This window comes from Talpa occidentalis, unplaced genomic scaffold (genome assembly GCF_014898055.3).
Source record: "Talpa occidentalis isolate TD23 unplaced genomic scaffold, MPIMG_talOcc4v2.1 talOcc4.10, whole genome shotgun sequence".
Classification (NCBI taxonomy): Eukaryota; Metazoa; Chordata; class Mammalia; order Eulipotyphla; family Talpidae; genus Talpa; species Talpa occidentalis.
In genome coordinates, this window is record NW_023600993.1 from 518,607 (window position 1) to 534,043 (window position 15,437).

The 15,437-nt window shown below is 54.8% G+C and overlaps 1 protein-coding gene and 1 long non-coding RNA gene across 3 annotated transcripts in view; one reads left to right on the forward strand and one right to left on the reverse strand.

Moving 5' to 3' along the window:
• CNTN6 (contactin 6) overlaps positions 1–15,437 on the forward strand; it is a 302,895-nt gene that overhangs the window by 11,481 nt on the left and 275,977 nt on the right. The window lies entirely within an intron of this gene.
• Positions 1,722–15,437, reverse strand: part of LOC119254889 (uncharacterized) — a 30,714-nt gene continuing 16,998 nt past the window's right edge. For both annotated transcript variants that reach the window (XR_005127405.2, XR_005127411.1), the window contains exons 3-5: positions 7,042–7,142; positions 2,664–2,860; positions 1,722–2,375 (exon numbers count right to left, since the gene is read on the reverse strand). This is a non-coding gene — a long non-coding RNA (uncharacterized LOC119254889). The remainder of the gene's footprint in view (positions 2,376–2,663; positions 2,861–7,041; positions 7,143–15,437) is intronic.

Below are 15,437 nucleotides of genomic sequence, written 5' to 3' on the forward strand. Positions count from 1 at the left end.
TTGTGTGCTTCCACAGCTAATTAGAAAGACATTTTTATACTGTATGCGCTATTAGCATCCGCCACAGAAAACCTTCATGATATTTCGCAGGTGTTTTATTTTTATGACAAATGACAAAATATAAGTTATCAGAGATTTACTTCTAAAGTGGTTTCCCAGAGGGCTGCGCAAAAATAGAAGAAAGCGATGTTTAAGCCCCCTTTATCCTGACGCTTCACCGGGTGAGTTGCCCAGGGTTATTGCCGCTGGTTTCAAAATCAAGGCACAGGGAGCATGAACACTTTGGTCACCTCTTGCCAGCGATGCCACAGTGGCCCAGTTAGCCCCTCCGGTATCCACGCCCTCTCCTGCAGTGGCCGTGGGCCTCAGCGTCTGTGGGGGTCTCTGACTGAGGTCCCGGTGGCTTCGTTCCCGCTCACATCTGTTGTCCTCCTGAGAGGGGCGCAGTCACCGTGCAGCCCGCACACCTACGTCCCGATGCGCTTGCTCTGCCGCCCAGAATAGACCCACCGCCTCCCACCTCACCAGTCCTCCCGCCCCGCCCTCTGTGGCTCACACCCGTGTGCTGGGCGAGCCCATATGCTCCCTGTCGTGTGATTGGCTGTCTTTGGAGGCCTGCAGTGGCTGGGGCTCCCGTGGGGACCTTGTAGAGCACCGATCTCTTTCCTGAAGATCCCCCTCCAGGCCTAGTCACCCCCAAAGGCCTATCTCTAACACCATTCTTTTTGGGGGTTCAGGTTGCAACCCAGGAAGTTTGGGGGCATTGCCATTCAGGCCAGCAGGTGACAGAGGGGAGCTCGTGCTGTGCTCCGAGGCTGGCAGCTGACGTGGGTCGGGGGCGGAGCAGTGGCCCTGCCTCAGCCTGTGGTCACCGGCCGCGCTGCCCCAGCTTGTTGGAGACACAGCGAGCCTTCCCGCCATCACGGAGCAGGTCTGTGCACGGTCTCCACTCCTCTGTAGTCAGCTGCGAGCACAAATGTAGCTCTTTAGCTGCTGTCCCGTGCCTGGAGTTAAAAGACTCAGAGCTAAATTCTATTTTACAAGTTTGGTGGGGATGGGACTGGGTCTGCGTCATGCTGGTTTGATCCCTCGTGGGCTCAGTGTGATCGCCTCCCCGAACTGCCCAAAATCTGCGTCATGTCGCTTATTCCTTCTCTGCGTCTGGGGCTGGTAAGACCGGCCCCCTGTGCCGTCTGTGACCCGGAGCCGGATTCTGCAGAGCTCTTTCTCACACGCTGCCCTCGCCCTGCCGACCCTCCTTCTGCGCATGGGAGGCTGCCCCACCCGGGCTCCGGTTTGGGGAACGTCTCGGGACTTACCAATGTATGTACGTGGGAAACACACAGCATCTTTCCTACTTCGGGGTGTGCTCTCGGCTCTAACATAAAACTATGTGCTGTCGGGACAGCATGACGCCCTCTCAGACACAGACCGCAGCCTCCCCACCAGTCCACCTCGGGCTCTATGAGGCCCAAAGGGTGCGGGAGGTCCCCCTGGGCGGGAGGTCATGGGTCTGGGCACCCCTCCCGAGTGCTCCTGCCCAAGGCCCGTTCCTGCATGTGCGCCACCAGTCCCTCGTGCGTGTCAGCAGGAGCTGGAGGTGCTGGAGGGTAAGGGCAGTGCGCTGGGACGCGTCAGTCCAGTGGGGCTCAGCAACATGGGAAACCAAGTGACGCAGATGGAAACGAAATTGCAAGCAATAAGGAAGGATTACGCATCACTCTAATTACCCATCATTCTTTCAGAACCCGGGTTTCACCATCTTTGCAAAAGGTATTTAATGAAGGTGAAACAAATACGCAAAATGAAGCCACCGCTTAATTAATTAATGGAGGTTCCTATGGTTCTCGGTGGTTCAGTAAAATGGCAGTGACTGTAAACACATCAGCACACCATTACGCAGCCACTCTGCAGCAGTTGCCGGAGAATATTCACATTTCTTAATCACAGTCTTAATATCTCCGGTTGGACAGTTAGTGAGATCATTGAGCCCTGAGTATTTCAAAGGGAGCACATACTCCTTTCTGCTTTGGTCTTTCCAGAACCCCCGTATTACGCTTCACTCAGCTCCACCTCTGGTCCACTGCTCGCAGCCCCCGTTTAGTTTAGGTGTGTGTCGACTGGATCCGAAACCAGAGGCGCCGTGAGTTTAGAAGCAAAACGCGCTTGGTAATGCTTTCAGTGCTAAGTGAAGTGCGAGCTTGGTCTGCTTAAAATCATCACCGGTTGTGTGGGATTTTGAAGGCTCCGTTACCACCATTGCAGCGAACTCTGCTTGTTCTCGTGCTTTCTATGTCCAAATGGCAGTTCCCTCAGTTCAGTAAAGCAGGCTTCAGCCAGAGCACGCGTGCATCTTCCTGCCAGCACTGTGTGTTCTGAAAGGTGATAAAAATAACATCAACAAGTGAGGAACAATGCCGTGATTGTATTAACTGATGCAAAAAAAAAGTTACATTTGGCAAAATCCAATCTATCCAGGATAAAAACATCCAGCAAACTAGTGACAGGCAAACTTTCACAACTTAATGCAAAAAAATCAAAATACTCCTAAAAGTAACACCATCCTCCGTGGGGAACGAGTGAGCACTGTCTGCCCAAGCCTGGGAAGGCAGCAGGGACCGTCCACACTCAGCACTTCGCCCACACGGTGGTGGGATCCTGACCTCTGCGGGGAGGCGGGGTGAGATGCGGGGCGCAGACTGCAAGGTCAGGAATCCACTGTCCCGACGGGCAGCACCGCCATCGTCCCTGAGGGTCCTGATCCAGGGATATAAAAGAAGCTCCCAAACTGCTGTGAGAATTCACTGGGGTCTCAGCACACAGATCAGCACATGGCATTGGTGACTTTTCTAGAGCGAGCCTGTGGAGACGAAATGGAGAAACAACCACTTGAGAAACCCGAAATCAAGAAGGAAGAAATCCTTACATGTGGCTACAGCAAATCATAAAAATTCTAAGACGACGATGAAAGCAAGCACAGACACGTATGTACACACACGAGGTGAGCGGACCAGGCGACTCAGCAGGAAAGATATCAGTTTGGCCCAGTTGCTGTAACTCCTCCGGCATCTGCCTCCTCAGGCACAGCTCTGTGTGCTCGTGATGTCTGCTGTGATTCCCGGGGCTTCCCTTTGATCGCTCTGCATTTGGAGGCAGTGCTCTGATAGGATGGCGTGGACAGCCCCCCAAAACCAAAAACTGTGACTTTTTTGTCAAAAAAATAATTGAGCTTGTCAGTTTTATAGAATTGGGTTCTGGCAGTTTGTGTAGATCAACACCCTCTGACTTGTCCGTTGTGGATTAGCAGCGGGGTGACTGGAGCACAGCCGGAGGCGTGGGAATTCTGGCTGGTGGATCTGCGACCTCCTGGACACGGTGGTTTTACCAAATGCCCGAAGCACCTTCTCGTTCTTGTTACTTGCAGCCTTCGATACAAAAGAGAAACAACAAGAAGAAACCCCCACAAAATAGACGGTCCTTGAAAAATCTTTTTAATCAAGCAGAGTGGGTTTGGGATTACCCACATGCATTTGCGTCCTGAATTGAATGCCATCAACAGGAACACTGTCTCGCGTTGATGTCATCTCTAAAAACTGCTCCATCAGTGACTAATAGAAGTAGATTTCAAGCTTAAAGAATACGCTGCTTTGCTTAATTATCCTAATATTTTATCACTTCTAGTACATATGCTTTTCTATTACAGTGATGGCTTCTTAGAAACAACCAGTTGGCAGTTTGCAACCCCATGAGACACGTGTGTGCGGGCGCAGTCAGGGTCCCGTGTCTCATAGCTTAGCACAGGCCTTGTGACCCCCTTTGCCTTGACAGCGCCGGCCATGCTGTGCATACACCAAGGGGACAGTGCTCGCATCCAGAAGAACAAGGCGGTCGCTCTCTGTCATGAGCACAGCTGCATGCTGGCGTCGGCCACCGGGGCCTGGGCTTGTGGCCATCCCAGGCTGCCTGGCCCTTCCCCAAGCTACTGAAGAGCCTCCGGTTGGAATTGGGCGCCTTCTCTGCCTCATCTCACATTCTGTCCTCGACCTGTAGCCACAGGAATGCTTTTGGAAAACTAAGTGCATTGGTTAAAAAAACCCTCAGTGGCTCAGAATTTCAGTAGATTGTGTTAGTTTGAGAAAACAGTAGTTGCTATAACAAGTAGGTCCCGGCGTCTACTGGCTAAACGTGATCCACACTGTTCGTGTTCACGTGCGGTGCAGAGTGGGTGTTTCTGGTCCAGTCCACTCTCGAGAGAAGAACCAGGGATGGGAGGGTGAGGCAGGTCGGCAACTTACGCCCCTTCTACACGTCACCCCAGGTGCGACGTCAGTTTTGACACATTCCACTGGCCGAAGTGGCCCATGCATGTCGCTACCGGCCCCCGTGTCTGGGGCTGTGTCCCTTTGCGGGCGTCTCTGCCCGGCGCTGTGTCCCTGTGCAGGAGCTGATAGGCACCGTGTCCCAGTGCCTTCTCACTGGAGAGCCGGTTGCCTCTGCTACAAGCCTATCCCTTCAGGTATCTGCAAGGGCCCTGTTTCTGGATTATTCTAACACCCTCCTCCATGTCTCACGCGGGCCGCATACCTCCTTGCATTTAAGCTTTTCTCCCCTGCTTTCCTCGCCGCCTCCCAGTGCCTGTGCTCCTGGGGAGCACAGCACAGATGAACCAGCCTCCGGAGTTGGTTTCTTTGTGGTGGGTTTTCTTCACCTCCTCTCCCCCCAGCTCTGTCTGCGCCTTTGTCTCTGACCCTGGCCTCACATCTGCTGTCCTGTTATTGGACAAAATCCTCATAGAATGCAAGCATCAGAGGGTGAGCTTTAGGCTTGCTTTTAGCGCTTTCACTTCCAGCCTCTGGGGCAGTGTCCAGCACACACTAGGCACACAGTGGGCACACAGAAGGTACAGACTAGGCGCAGAGTAGGCACACACTAAGTTCTAAGTGGACGGATGCCCTTGACCTGTGTCCATTGTGGCCAAAGTCCGTGCCTTTGTGTGTTGCTCCTTAGAAGCAGGTGGACATTTGAACATTTAAGTGAAGGTGGCTGGTTACTGGCTGTGGGAACACGAGGGGCCGAGAGGAGATGCCGGGAAGTGCAGACTGTGCTAACCTGCCCAGGCGACTGCTGCTCCAGCCCCGAGCTCGTGGGCTGCTGCTGGGTGCCCGCACCCACTCTCCTCTGGTGTGGGATGGTGGGGGCGAGTGCGCTGTCCTGGCAGGGCTCTTCAAGCAGAGCGGCCTTCTGGGGAAATGTTCTGGACAAGGATGCATTGAAAGGGACACGTGCGAGGGGCCTGGGCAAGATGCAGCAGCGTCCGCCGCGAGGTTCTGAGTGGACAGCCTGTGCTCACGTGGCCGCGTCTTCCTCCGCTCCCACTGTCGGCCGTCCTGCCCCCCCGCCCAGCGCACCCGTCTCCCTGGACACCTCAGGCCTGGCCTGTTCTTTGGCAATTGCCCCTTCCTGAGGGAGCCCACGCCGTGGGGGTCTGGGCCGTGGGCTTCTACTCGCCCTACTTCTTACTGAGGGCCGAAGGGACATATTTGCAAAATGGAGACGAATGTATCTGCTCTTCCCACTGTCAGGATTCGTGCTAAGTGCAGAAATGGGAGTTTTGAGCTACGCAGAGAGAAATGTTATAAAATTTAATGTTATTATTGAGTGGAAACTCAGCGTAACAATTCCTTTTTTGCCCTTTCAAATATCCTACATTTAAATTCTCCTTCTCGCCTGTCTAGCTTGAATTCCCCCACATACCACTGCACACAATTTCATCCTGTTGCGCAGCTCATTGGTAAGATTCACGGTCTCCATGATAAATTAATGACACTATTTCAATAATGAAAACATATATTACAGACTTTTCTTGTATAGAGAAGTGTGTCTTATCATATGCTGGTTTCTAATTTCATTCACAAAGCTGGCACGTTCATAGTGATTTCTCACCCTCCACCGTTCTCGTCCCACTTACAAGGAAAAGGAAGGCAACTCGCCAAGGACAACACTCTGGGCTTAGAGACCCAGCACTGGCTCAGCCTGGGTGTGGCTCAGCAGGTGAGGGCCGAGCCTGGCTCCTCAGATGGCCCCCATGGGAGCTCGCAGGAAGCCTTCCTGGGACCTTCCTTGGCCCCCGCCACAGCCCTGGTCACCGTGCCTTGCCTCGGGGCTGCCTCTCTGCAAGCTGGGCCAGGGTCCCACTGTAGCAGATGTGGGCATCGCTGAGCAGGCAGCCTCGCGGGGCTGACTCTCCAGTCCTCACGGGCCTTAGTCTGGGCGGGTTCCAGGTTCACCATCAGGGCGACGCTCTTCTCTGCGCCTGCATGGGGCGGTGGTGGCATGAGGTCTAGCCCTGGAATGCGGGCGGGGGGCTGTCTATGGCTTTGGGGCTTGCCCAGAGAGCCCCATGTGGCCCTGGGCCTCTTCCATGGGGTGACAGCTAGAGCAGCTCAACTGGGCCCAAAGGAGGGAGCCAAGAGTAAAGGTGGCTGAGCCCCGGTGCGCTGCTGGTGTGACTGCTCTGTGGGGAAGAAGGAAAAGTCTCATCTTCTTTGAGATACTTCATTTGGGGTCTCTTCGGATCTTCGTCGCAGCCGTGTGACCCCTTGGCACAACCTCTGGAGGCTGCCAGTGTCTGTGTCACTCGCTCGCACACCTCTGTGAGGACACAGGGCAGACCCGAGAGCACAGTCTCACCAGCTCCCACCAGCTCCCGCAGCCACGGAGTGATCTCACTGCACTGGATGGTTGATGCACGTCAGTGGCCATTTTTACCTCTTTGGCAACTTGCAAATTCATGGTATTGAGCAACCTTTAAGTTAAGGCTATGCCGCTCTTTCTAGCAGGTAGAAATATCAGGATACTACCAGAAAAAGTCATAAAACAAGCCTCAGAATATGCACCATAATTAAACAATTATTTATCTTTCTGATTTTAAATGTTAAATTTTAAATATTGGTCTTATAACGTAAACCCACATAATTGCATTTTTTCTGATTATACAGTTTTATACTTGGCAAAGCAACTCTGTTTAACTTGGGGACTTACCTCTCTCCAGCAGGACCCCCAGCGTTCAGGGCTTGCTCCTGGCACGCTGCTCTGCGCAGAGGCTGCATTGGCTCCGAGTCTTCCCAGCTCCCGCTGTTGGCCTGGGAAGGGAGATTTTTAGTACTCTTTTTTTCAAACAGTTTCAGATTCACAGAGGAATCGAGGCAGCAACACAGACCGTGCCCCTGGCCTGACGCAGCTTCCGCACGACCATCCGCTGGGGCACATCTGCTGTGGTCAGTGGCCGGACTCACACATTGTTGTTGTGAGGTCTCGTGACGTGACATTCACTGCGGAAACGTTGACTCACATCACAGTGCAGGGCTTGGGGTGCAGGCTCGCGCCGCCACCAAAGCCCCAGTCATCCCCGGGTCCCTCCCCTTTGCTCCATCCCATCCCGTCCCCTTCTGGATGCCGCAGCCAGGATCGGGAGCACCCGCCGTGCCTGCTATCCCCGGCTGCCGGGTCTCGGCCAGCCTGCCAGCCTCCCAGCCTGTTCCTCTGCCCCGCGCTCCCTGGTTGGCCTTGCTGGACTGGCCGCTCTCCTCCTGCCTCACACCCATCCCCTTTCCTGCGCTGCCGCGTCTCCTCAGACGTCCTGGCTCCAGCTGGTCCTCATCCCGTGCTGTCCTTTGATGACCGGCCGTCTGCTCTGGAGCTCTGGTTCGCTCTGCACCACTCCCCTGTATTGTGAGGGTGTCTCGGGGGAGGGCATAGACCGCGGAGCTGTCTTCAAGTGCACCCGCCAGCACTGGGACAGGAGGCTCCCTGCATGCCGGCGTTCCCACCAGGCTGCCCCGCGGCCTGCCCTCTCCCTCCGTCCTCCGGGAGGCCCAGGCCAGGGCCTCCTTCCTCTCCTTGGGTAGAGGACCCACGGGCAGTACCAACATGGTCACCTTCTGTACTTGAGTTTGCAGCCGTCTTAGTGTTCATCTGGCAAGAGGAAGCTGTTGTTGAAATTCCAGAAAGACCTGATTGTCCTGGGCATTTGGTCCACGAGCACCACGATGGAGTGAAGTGCATCCACTTCGTGAGAGTTAACCATGCACTTAGCTTTTGTGTCCGATCTGCTCGTTTAAGGAATTTACCCTAAAATAATTTTAATTTGTATTTATCAATTACTGTATTACCAGAAAGTTCTAAGGGGGCCGCATCTGACATTTAATTGACATTGAACCGTGTTCTGGGGATGTGTATATTATTATTAATCTGCCCGCGGGACTAGGAGACTTAAGTAAGTGTTCCGGGTGTCCCCAGCTGTCCAGTAGTGGGTCGGGGCTGGAGCCCCATCTTCTTCTGGGGGGACCCGCGAGGCTGCGTGTGGCATCTTATGTTCAGGCGTTATGGCCGAAACACCCGGTGGGCTCCAGAAGATGCGCATCGTCGGAGGGCTCGTCTGTGCGCTGCTCTGGTTCCCACGGTCATGTCACCACAGCTGCCGGGTTCCCCCATCACCCACACGGCGGCGGCCACACGGCACTGGTCAGTGCAGAATGTCTGACTGGGGGAGTGTAAACGGTTGGGGTGGTCGTGAGCGCTACTGAAACAACCCCAAACTCTTGTCTCCTTTGTCTGCCAGTCAAGGGTTTTCTCCAGCAGTTTGCACCTGAGGCTGGTAGAAGGCAGGTGAGTGAGTCATTTCTTTGGTCAACCTGTGGATGGAATGTGAACAGGATTTTATACCCAACTGAATGTTTTCCACGTGTGATGTGCTGGAGTGCACGAGCGCTTCTTGTTTCCAGCGTGTTCACTGGACAAGAACAAAACTGCAGAATAATACCCTTAAGTAAGATTTCCACAGTGATGTGGCTGAGCAGCAGAACTTGGGAATGTACGATGTAGAGTCGCCGCCAGAGTTTTAAGTAATTAAACCTGCTTCCAGTGAGCACTTAAAGAATCGACCAGAGTCCCCCAGTCACTGTACCAGCTTCCAAACGCAGCGGCACCAGCTAGGAGGGTGCTTGGCCCACAGACGGCAAGTGGCAGGGTGGCGAGAGGCAGATGGTGACTCGGTGGTGCCTGGTGGGTGTTGAAGCGATGAACCCCGGTCCGTTCTGCAGCCTCTCGTTGCCGCAAGAGCAGGGTCTCTGGCCGAGGGTCAGGCAAGCGCTAGTTCTCGTGACTTCACTCCTACAGTTCCAGTTGCCCTAAGGTAAGACACAGAAAAATTCATCACACTGCCTCCTTGGACAGGCATATTTTAGGCCTGCAAATTCTGGAGAGATTTAAGTGGCTTTAGGTAACTTGTTTCCAGCTGCGTTGCGATCAGACATCTGTGTTTTAACAGGGCCAGGCCGTTGCCTAAAGGCGCCTCTGTAGAGTTAAAATTTGAGGTATTAGTGTCTACCTGTGCAGCTGAGGGTGAGAGGTGGGTCTCAGGGTGCAGGGGAGTTGTGGAGGTCAGGCTCTCACATTTCTGTTATGTAACTTAAAGTCAACAGCCTCTGCAAAGTGTAGAGCAGTCCTGTACTCTGTATAAAATTCTATACTAGGCTATAGTCTTCTGGCGAGATGCCAAATAGAGACGTGGATGAAGCCTGTGCCATTTGTCATCAAATTCCCTCTCTGTTTTTCTTTCCTGTTGAAAACATCATTTGAAAGAGCTGTCACTTCCGTTGGCTCCACAAATACGTATGTTTGGCATTTATCTCTCAGTGGGTTGAGGTTTCTGAAGACTGTGATGCTGTCGCTGCCAAATTTCTCACTCAAAACCTGGTGCAAAACGAGCAGTCGCGAGCACACAGACCACACCTCCCCGACCCACTCGCGTGTTTAGCTCGTGGGTCTGCTCTGTTTCTGTGCCTACCGCCCGTGACTGCGGCCCTGTGGTGTCTCCAGCTGAGCCGCCAGGACGTGCGTTAGGCCCTGCACTTCGCGCCCTCTCCCACGGCAAGTGAGCACGTCAAGCGCAGCTTGGCAGGCTCCGTGGGGCCGTGCAGGGCATGGTGAGGCTGCGTCCGGGACCCAGTGCCATGGCGGGGTGGCCTCGTCAGGATGTGCTGGCCGCGACGCCCTGGCCTCCCGCATTGTCTGCATTTTCCCTGTGCATGAGAGACCAGTCCCTGTGCTCCGATTCCAGCTTGACTTTTACATTCTTCTTGCTTTTATTTTCTCAAAATTACGTCTGTTTACTCAGTTCTCACTTATAAAATGATATTCATGCAGGTCGTAACATCTCGTGATTAAACACCGGCGAGAGTGAGGGTCTTTAAAGACGGCCAGGGAGGGACAGGATGGCGCTAAGTCAAGTTCTAAGAGTTTTATGGTTAAATAAACAAATTGTTTTACTGCTGCTCACTTGTGGGGGATTTTCGTTGTCCTGCAGCTGGATCAGGCACCTCAAATTCTGTTTACTGGGACGTCAGTACCCTCGGGATTGTCAGCGTTTCATGAACAAAAAGAGCGTTGGATCCACGGCACGCCCAAGCCCCACGTGTCTGAGGGCTCGCAGGTTTCCCAAAGCCGGTCAGTCTGTCGAGGGCCTGAGACTCGGGCCGGTCTCCCTGAGAGTGGCTGTTTCTCCCAAACCACTGAAACGTTTTCTAGAAATGTGGGTGTTAGTTTGTTTTTTCAGAGCACTGTGCTGGCCCCGGTGCAGAGCTGACGTGATCCAGTCGTGACCCCTGGGACTGGGGGGCGGCAATGGCCAGCGTGAGGGCACCGGGCAAGGCGGTCTCCCTGCCGGGACCTCCGCTGGGCTTTGCAGAGCTGTCAGGGAGTCCTGAGGTGGAGCGGAGGCTGGTGAGTCAGAGACTAACAAAGGGACAGATGTTGCCTAAAAAGAAACAGAGGATGCAGGGACCCACCGACCAGCTGCCGCCATGTTTCCATTTGAGAAAATAAGAGCAGGAGGGAAGCTGGCGCTGAGGGCAGGGCCAGCCGCAGGCGGGTGAGCCGGGGAGGACGAGGGGAGAGGCCCTGGGAGCAGGCGATCGCTGTGCCCAGTCCTGGGCTGCGCAGACGGCATGTGGCCTGGGAACCCCAGCGCTGGGGACACAGAGCGCGGGCCAGGGCCAGGCAAGTTTTGCACCTCACTGAATGTTGCTGTTCACGACTGTCTCCTTGGGGCTCTGCGATGCCGTTAGGGGCTTGTGCAGGGAGGCAGGGAGCAGGGGAACCTTTGCTCAGAGACAGACGCCGTTACTTCCTGCTGCTCCAGCGTCCTTCCAGCCTACTCCTTCTGGGTTTCTAAGCATCAGTGTCTTGTCCTGACCTTTCAGTGGCTCCAGCGTCCTGAGGATGCACAGCTATAGAATTGGGGTCTTGGCACCAGTTATGGTGAATTTGAGGGGACTGGGCTGAGACCGAGAGGGAGGGAGGGATCGATCAGGGCAGAAATACGCAGTTTGGAGTCATCAACGCAAAATGACAGTCATATCTTTATATGAATATATAGAAAATTTCTCCCCAAAGGAGGAAGAGAGAGGAACACTATGGAACTTCCCAGAACACGCTGGAGGTGCAAATAGGAGGAGGAGCCACCGATGGTGGGGACTGAGCGGAACACCCTAAAAATGGGGGGGGGCAGTGAGAATCTTAAGGGAAAGGAAATACAGAGGCAGAGACGAAGGCCGTTACATTTGGTGACAGGAAAGTGTGGTCAGCAGCATAGTGGATGCCCACCCCCACCCCCGCCCACACGCGTTCTCCTGTAGGTTCCCAGGGACACGTTCTGTTTCAGGCCGAGGGGGTGAATACGCTGCTGGTGGAGCCAGACCCTGGGGCTGAAAGGGCCGGGCGCAGAGGCCTGCACCTCGCCTCCGGAAGCAGCCAGGCCAGGAAAGTGACTCTGCAGACAGGAGCGTGGCCCATGACGGTTGCTCCTACTCAGAGACTCTCCTGCGAGGCCCTGGCCTCCAGGACCGCACAGTAATGAGCTGGTGTGGCTTCAGGCCACTGCGCTTGTGCCGTTTTGTTACAGCAGCAACAGGAAACAAATACAAAAGGCCACTGTTGGCAGGATCCTCAGGGATCCACGGTGCCAGTCAAGGGGGGAGACGGAGGACAGCCCCCTCCAGCCAGGTGCAGTCAGTGGGATCAAGAAGAGAAGTCGGACGACGGTGTCTGAGAAATTGCTAATTGGGGAAAAACTCAAACGGATCTGATTAAATAGATATAGCATTGCTGGAAAGAAAAGCTCTATTATATTTAGTTCCTTCTTTGCAAGTAATCAGGGCATTTCTTCAGAAGATCATTCGAACGTTATTGTCAAAGCAAACAAATGAAAATCTCCCAAACTAATGGATGCAATAAGTGAGATCTAGAAACTTGCAGAAAGCTGTTACATTTAATATAAGGAATAAAAGATGTCAACTCTAAATTACATGCAACAACAAATACTACCAATTGTGAATGAGGAGAAAATAGACACTTAAGAAAAAATTCTGGCAGCTTCATAAAATATGTCAATTTTACCCATTAAAAGAAAAAACACATTACAATGTTGACATTTACGAGAAACAAATAGGCTGGGAAATCACGGCATTTACAGAGCAAGGAAGGAGGCTGGGACTTGCCAGTGACATCAGTGTTTGCAGAGAGTCAGCCTGGCTTCTCGGGGGGTTCACTGGGGTTCACTGGGTAGGCCAGCCACGGACTGCATGGACGGTGCCGGACCACGCGGCTACTCCAATCAATCCCATCGTAGAAACACACAAGTGATGAACGAAACCTCTTCTTTATATGGACTTGAGTAAGAATAGGTTGAAATGAATTGATGCAGTTTCAAAATAAACGTAGCTAGGTCTGAATCTGAATTGTCAAGTGAGTGACTTGAGACCCAGGCTCTGCCGGGCTCTGTGGAAGTCCTGGCTCTGGGGTCCTGGTGCTGGAGGCCTGTGTCAGCCGCTGGCCAGGAGGCCAGACACGCGGTGTGGGTCTGCCAACCCTGAGCAGCCCGTTGGGCCGCCATCTGGTTACCTGCAGTTCTGTGTTTCTGTGCAAGGTCAGAACTGCCCAGTCCCTCGGTCAGAGCCAAACCTTACAAGGTGCCTTTCAGATCCACCAAGCGCTTAAAGCTGGATCGCCCCGGGAAGGGCGGGCATCACACGGTGTGGCCGGGAACACGTGGGGGCTGAAGACCTGTGTATGACAAGGGACCCCAGAAGCTGCTCAGTGGATGCCTGTTGGTAAGAGGGAGACGGTTCTCAGTGACAACACCCAGTCCTCCAGCAGCTGAGAAGCACGGGGGGCGGACTCCCGACCCCGACACTGCAGATGACAGCACGTTCTCTGGTTTCACCCCTCCCTCTTCCCTCTGTCCTCCCCTCACACTGACGCGGTGTGGTTGTTCCATCAGGGAGAAGGCCAGCATCTTGCTCTTCGGCAGCACCCCGCGTTGTGTGGCTGCTCCACGACGCCCATCCTGTTTCGTCAGGGTGGAGTTGTCCGACGCAACAACGCGGGACGTGTCAGACTGGTGTGTGCTCTTCAGAGTGAGTCGTGAGGGGATACCCCTAAACGCAGCATTTTCCAGATGCTTTGTGATAACTGACACACGCCAAAGTGTCCCCCATCGATGACGCCAGGCTCCTGGAGCTGATCAGGCGAGGGTCCTTTGACTTTCTACACCCACCCTGGCCATGGGCTCTCGCTTGGCCGCGCGCTCCCCAGCTGGCCGTGTGCCACTGCACGGGTCTGCGCTCTGTCGCCGAGCCTCAGCTCTCGGCCAGGGCTCCCGTGCCCAGCGTTCACTTCCGCGTCCCTCCAGGAGCTTGATTTCCCCTCCGCCTTCTTTCCTCTTAAAGGAGCTCAAACCCTCACACTTCGGTCCCTGGTAGAACAAGGCCTGAGGTGTGCTGAGCACCCGGATGTCTCTGCCTTCATCGGTACCCACTTGGGGCCTCAGAGAGCAGAGGCCTCGGGACTCCACAGCCGGCTCCCGGCCTCTGCGGCTGCGGCTGCTTGCTGGGTCCTGCACCTGGTGCTCGTCACCTCTCGGCCTGCCACAGCGGGGGCCCGCCTCTCAGCATGTTCTGATATGGGAGGGTCTCAGCACCCGAAAGTCCCCTGTGCTCCCCTATTCAAGCCTCCCTCCCGGAGAGCCCGGAAAGTGCTGATTTCTTTTGCTGTCTGCAAAGCTGTGCCTTCTCCAGAGTGTGGCACTGGCTTCAGTCTGGCTTCTTCGCCCAATGCCCTGCATGGACGGTCCCCCCCACCCGCCTGAGAACTCACTTGTGTAAGTGCTGAGAAGCACCCATGGTCTGGACGTGGCCTTCAGTCATTTGTCCACCTTCTGGAGGCCTCTTGGTTTTGAGATCTGAGATGTTGTGAGGCGCTGTGAGCAGCGCTGCTGCCAGCTCCAGCGTGCAGGCTCTGTGGGTCACGCTGTGCTGTGACCACGCCCCACACCCCTGCCAGCCAGCACCCGTGCTCCCGATGCTCTGGACTGTCCCCCGCAAGTAGGCATCTCGCTGCTTTGGTTGCATTTCCCACATAACAGGTGACGAGGAACACCTATTCCTGGCGTGTGTGCCAACACGTGCGCTTTGGCGAGGTGTTAGGTCTTCAGCCCATGTTTAACTCAAGTGGTTTTCTTCTTCCTGAGTCTGAAGAGCTTCGTCTCATATTTTGGGTGATGTCCTTTGTGGGTTGACTTTTGCAGACACACTCTCCTGGCCAAGGTGTCCTCCTGTCTTCTCGACGTGTCTTTCGAGGGCCAGAGCTGTTGTGTTCTGAAGGGTCGGCTTGGTGGGCTGACTGAAGCAGGTGCAGTGACCTCTGCGGCCCGCGTTGGCAGAGCAGGGCGCTGGGCACAGAGCAGGGCGCTGGGCATAGAGGACGCTGGCTCTGCGTCTCAAGTATTTGCTCCTCTCACTTGAAGTCAGCCCTGTTTGTTCTTAAACTCCCGTGGAAGCCGCCACACGCTGGGAGAAAGCAGCATGACCGCTCCTGCTCCTTCGCGCCGGGCTCGGCGGCCCTCTCCCATGCACCCGGCAGAAAGCCTGGCTCTTCCATGTCCGCGCGAGACGCTCGGCTGGCTCCCTGACTCCTTTGTCACCGGCCTCCTCTTTATCATATTCAGATCCGTAATCGCGATGCTATTTTTGTGATTGTAACTCATGCTCGACAATCTGCTTCCGTTCTCAGCGCGGGGCTGGCAATCAGTTTCTTGGAGCTATTTGGGAAGCGAGCACGTCCCAGGGGAAGCTGCCACGCGTCGCCGGCGGGCGGGCCCTTGGAAGGGGCGCCCCAGGGGCCCGCTCGGGGAGGGCGTGACGCAGGAGGCCACCGTGACCCCCGAGTCTCACCGTTCCCGCAAAGGAAAAGGCTGTTTCTCTCGTGAGGCCGCGCACCGGCATGGGCCCTTCACCCCAGGCTTTGCGAGAGGCTGACTGGTCACTGGGAAGCTCACGCACTCGGCTGCTTCCCCTCGGACAGAGTGACCACGCGGCCTT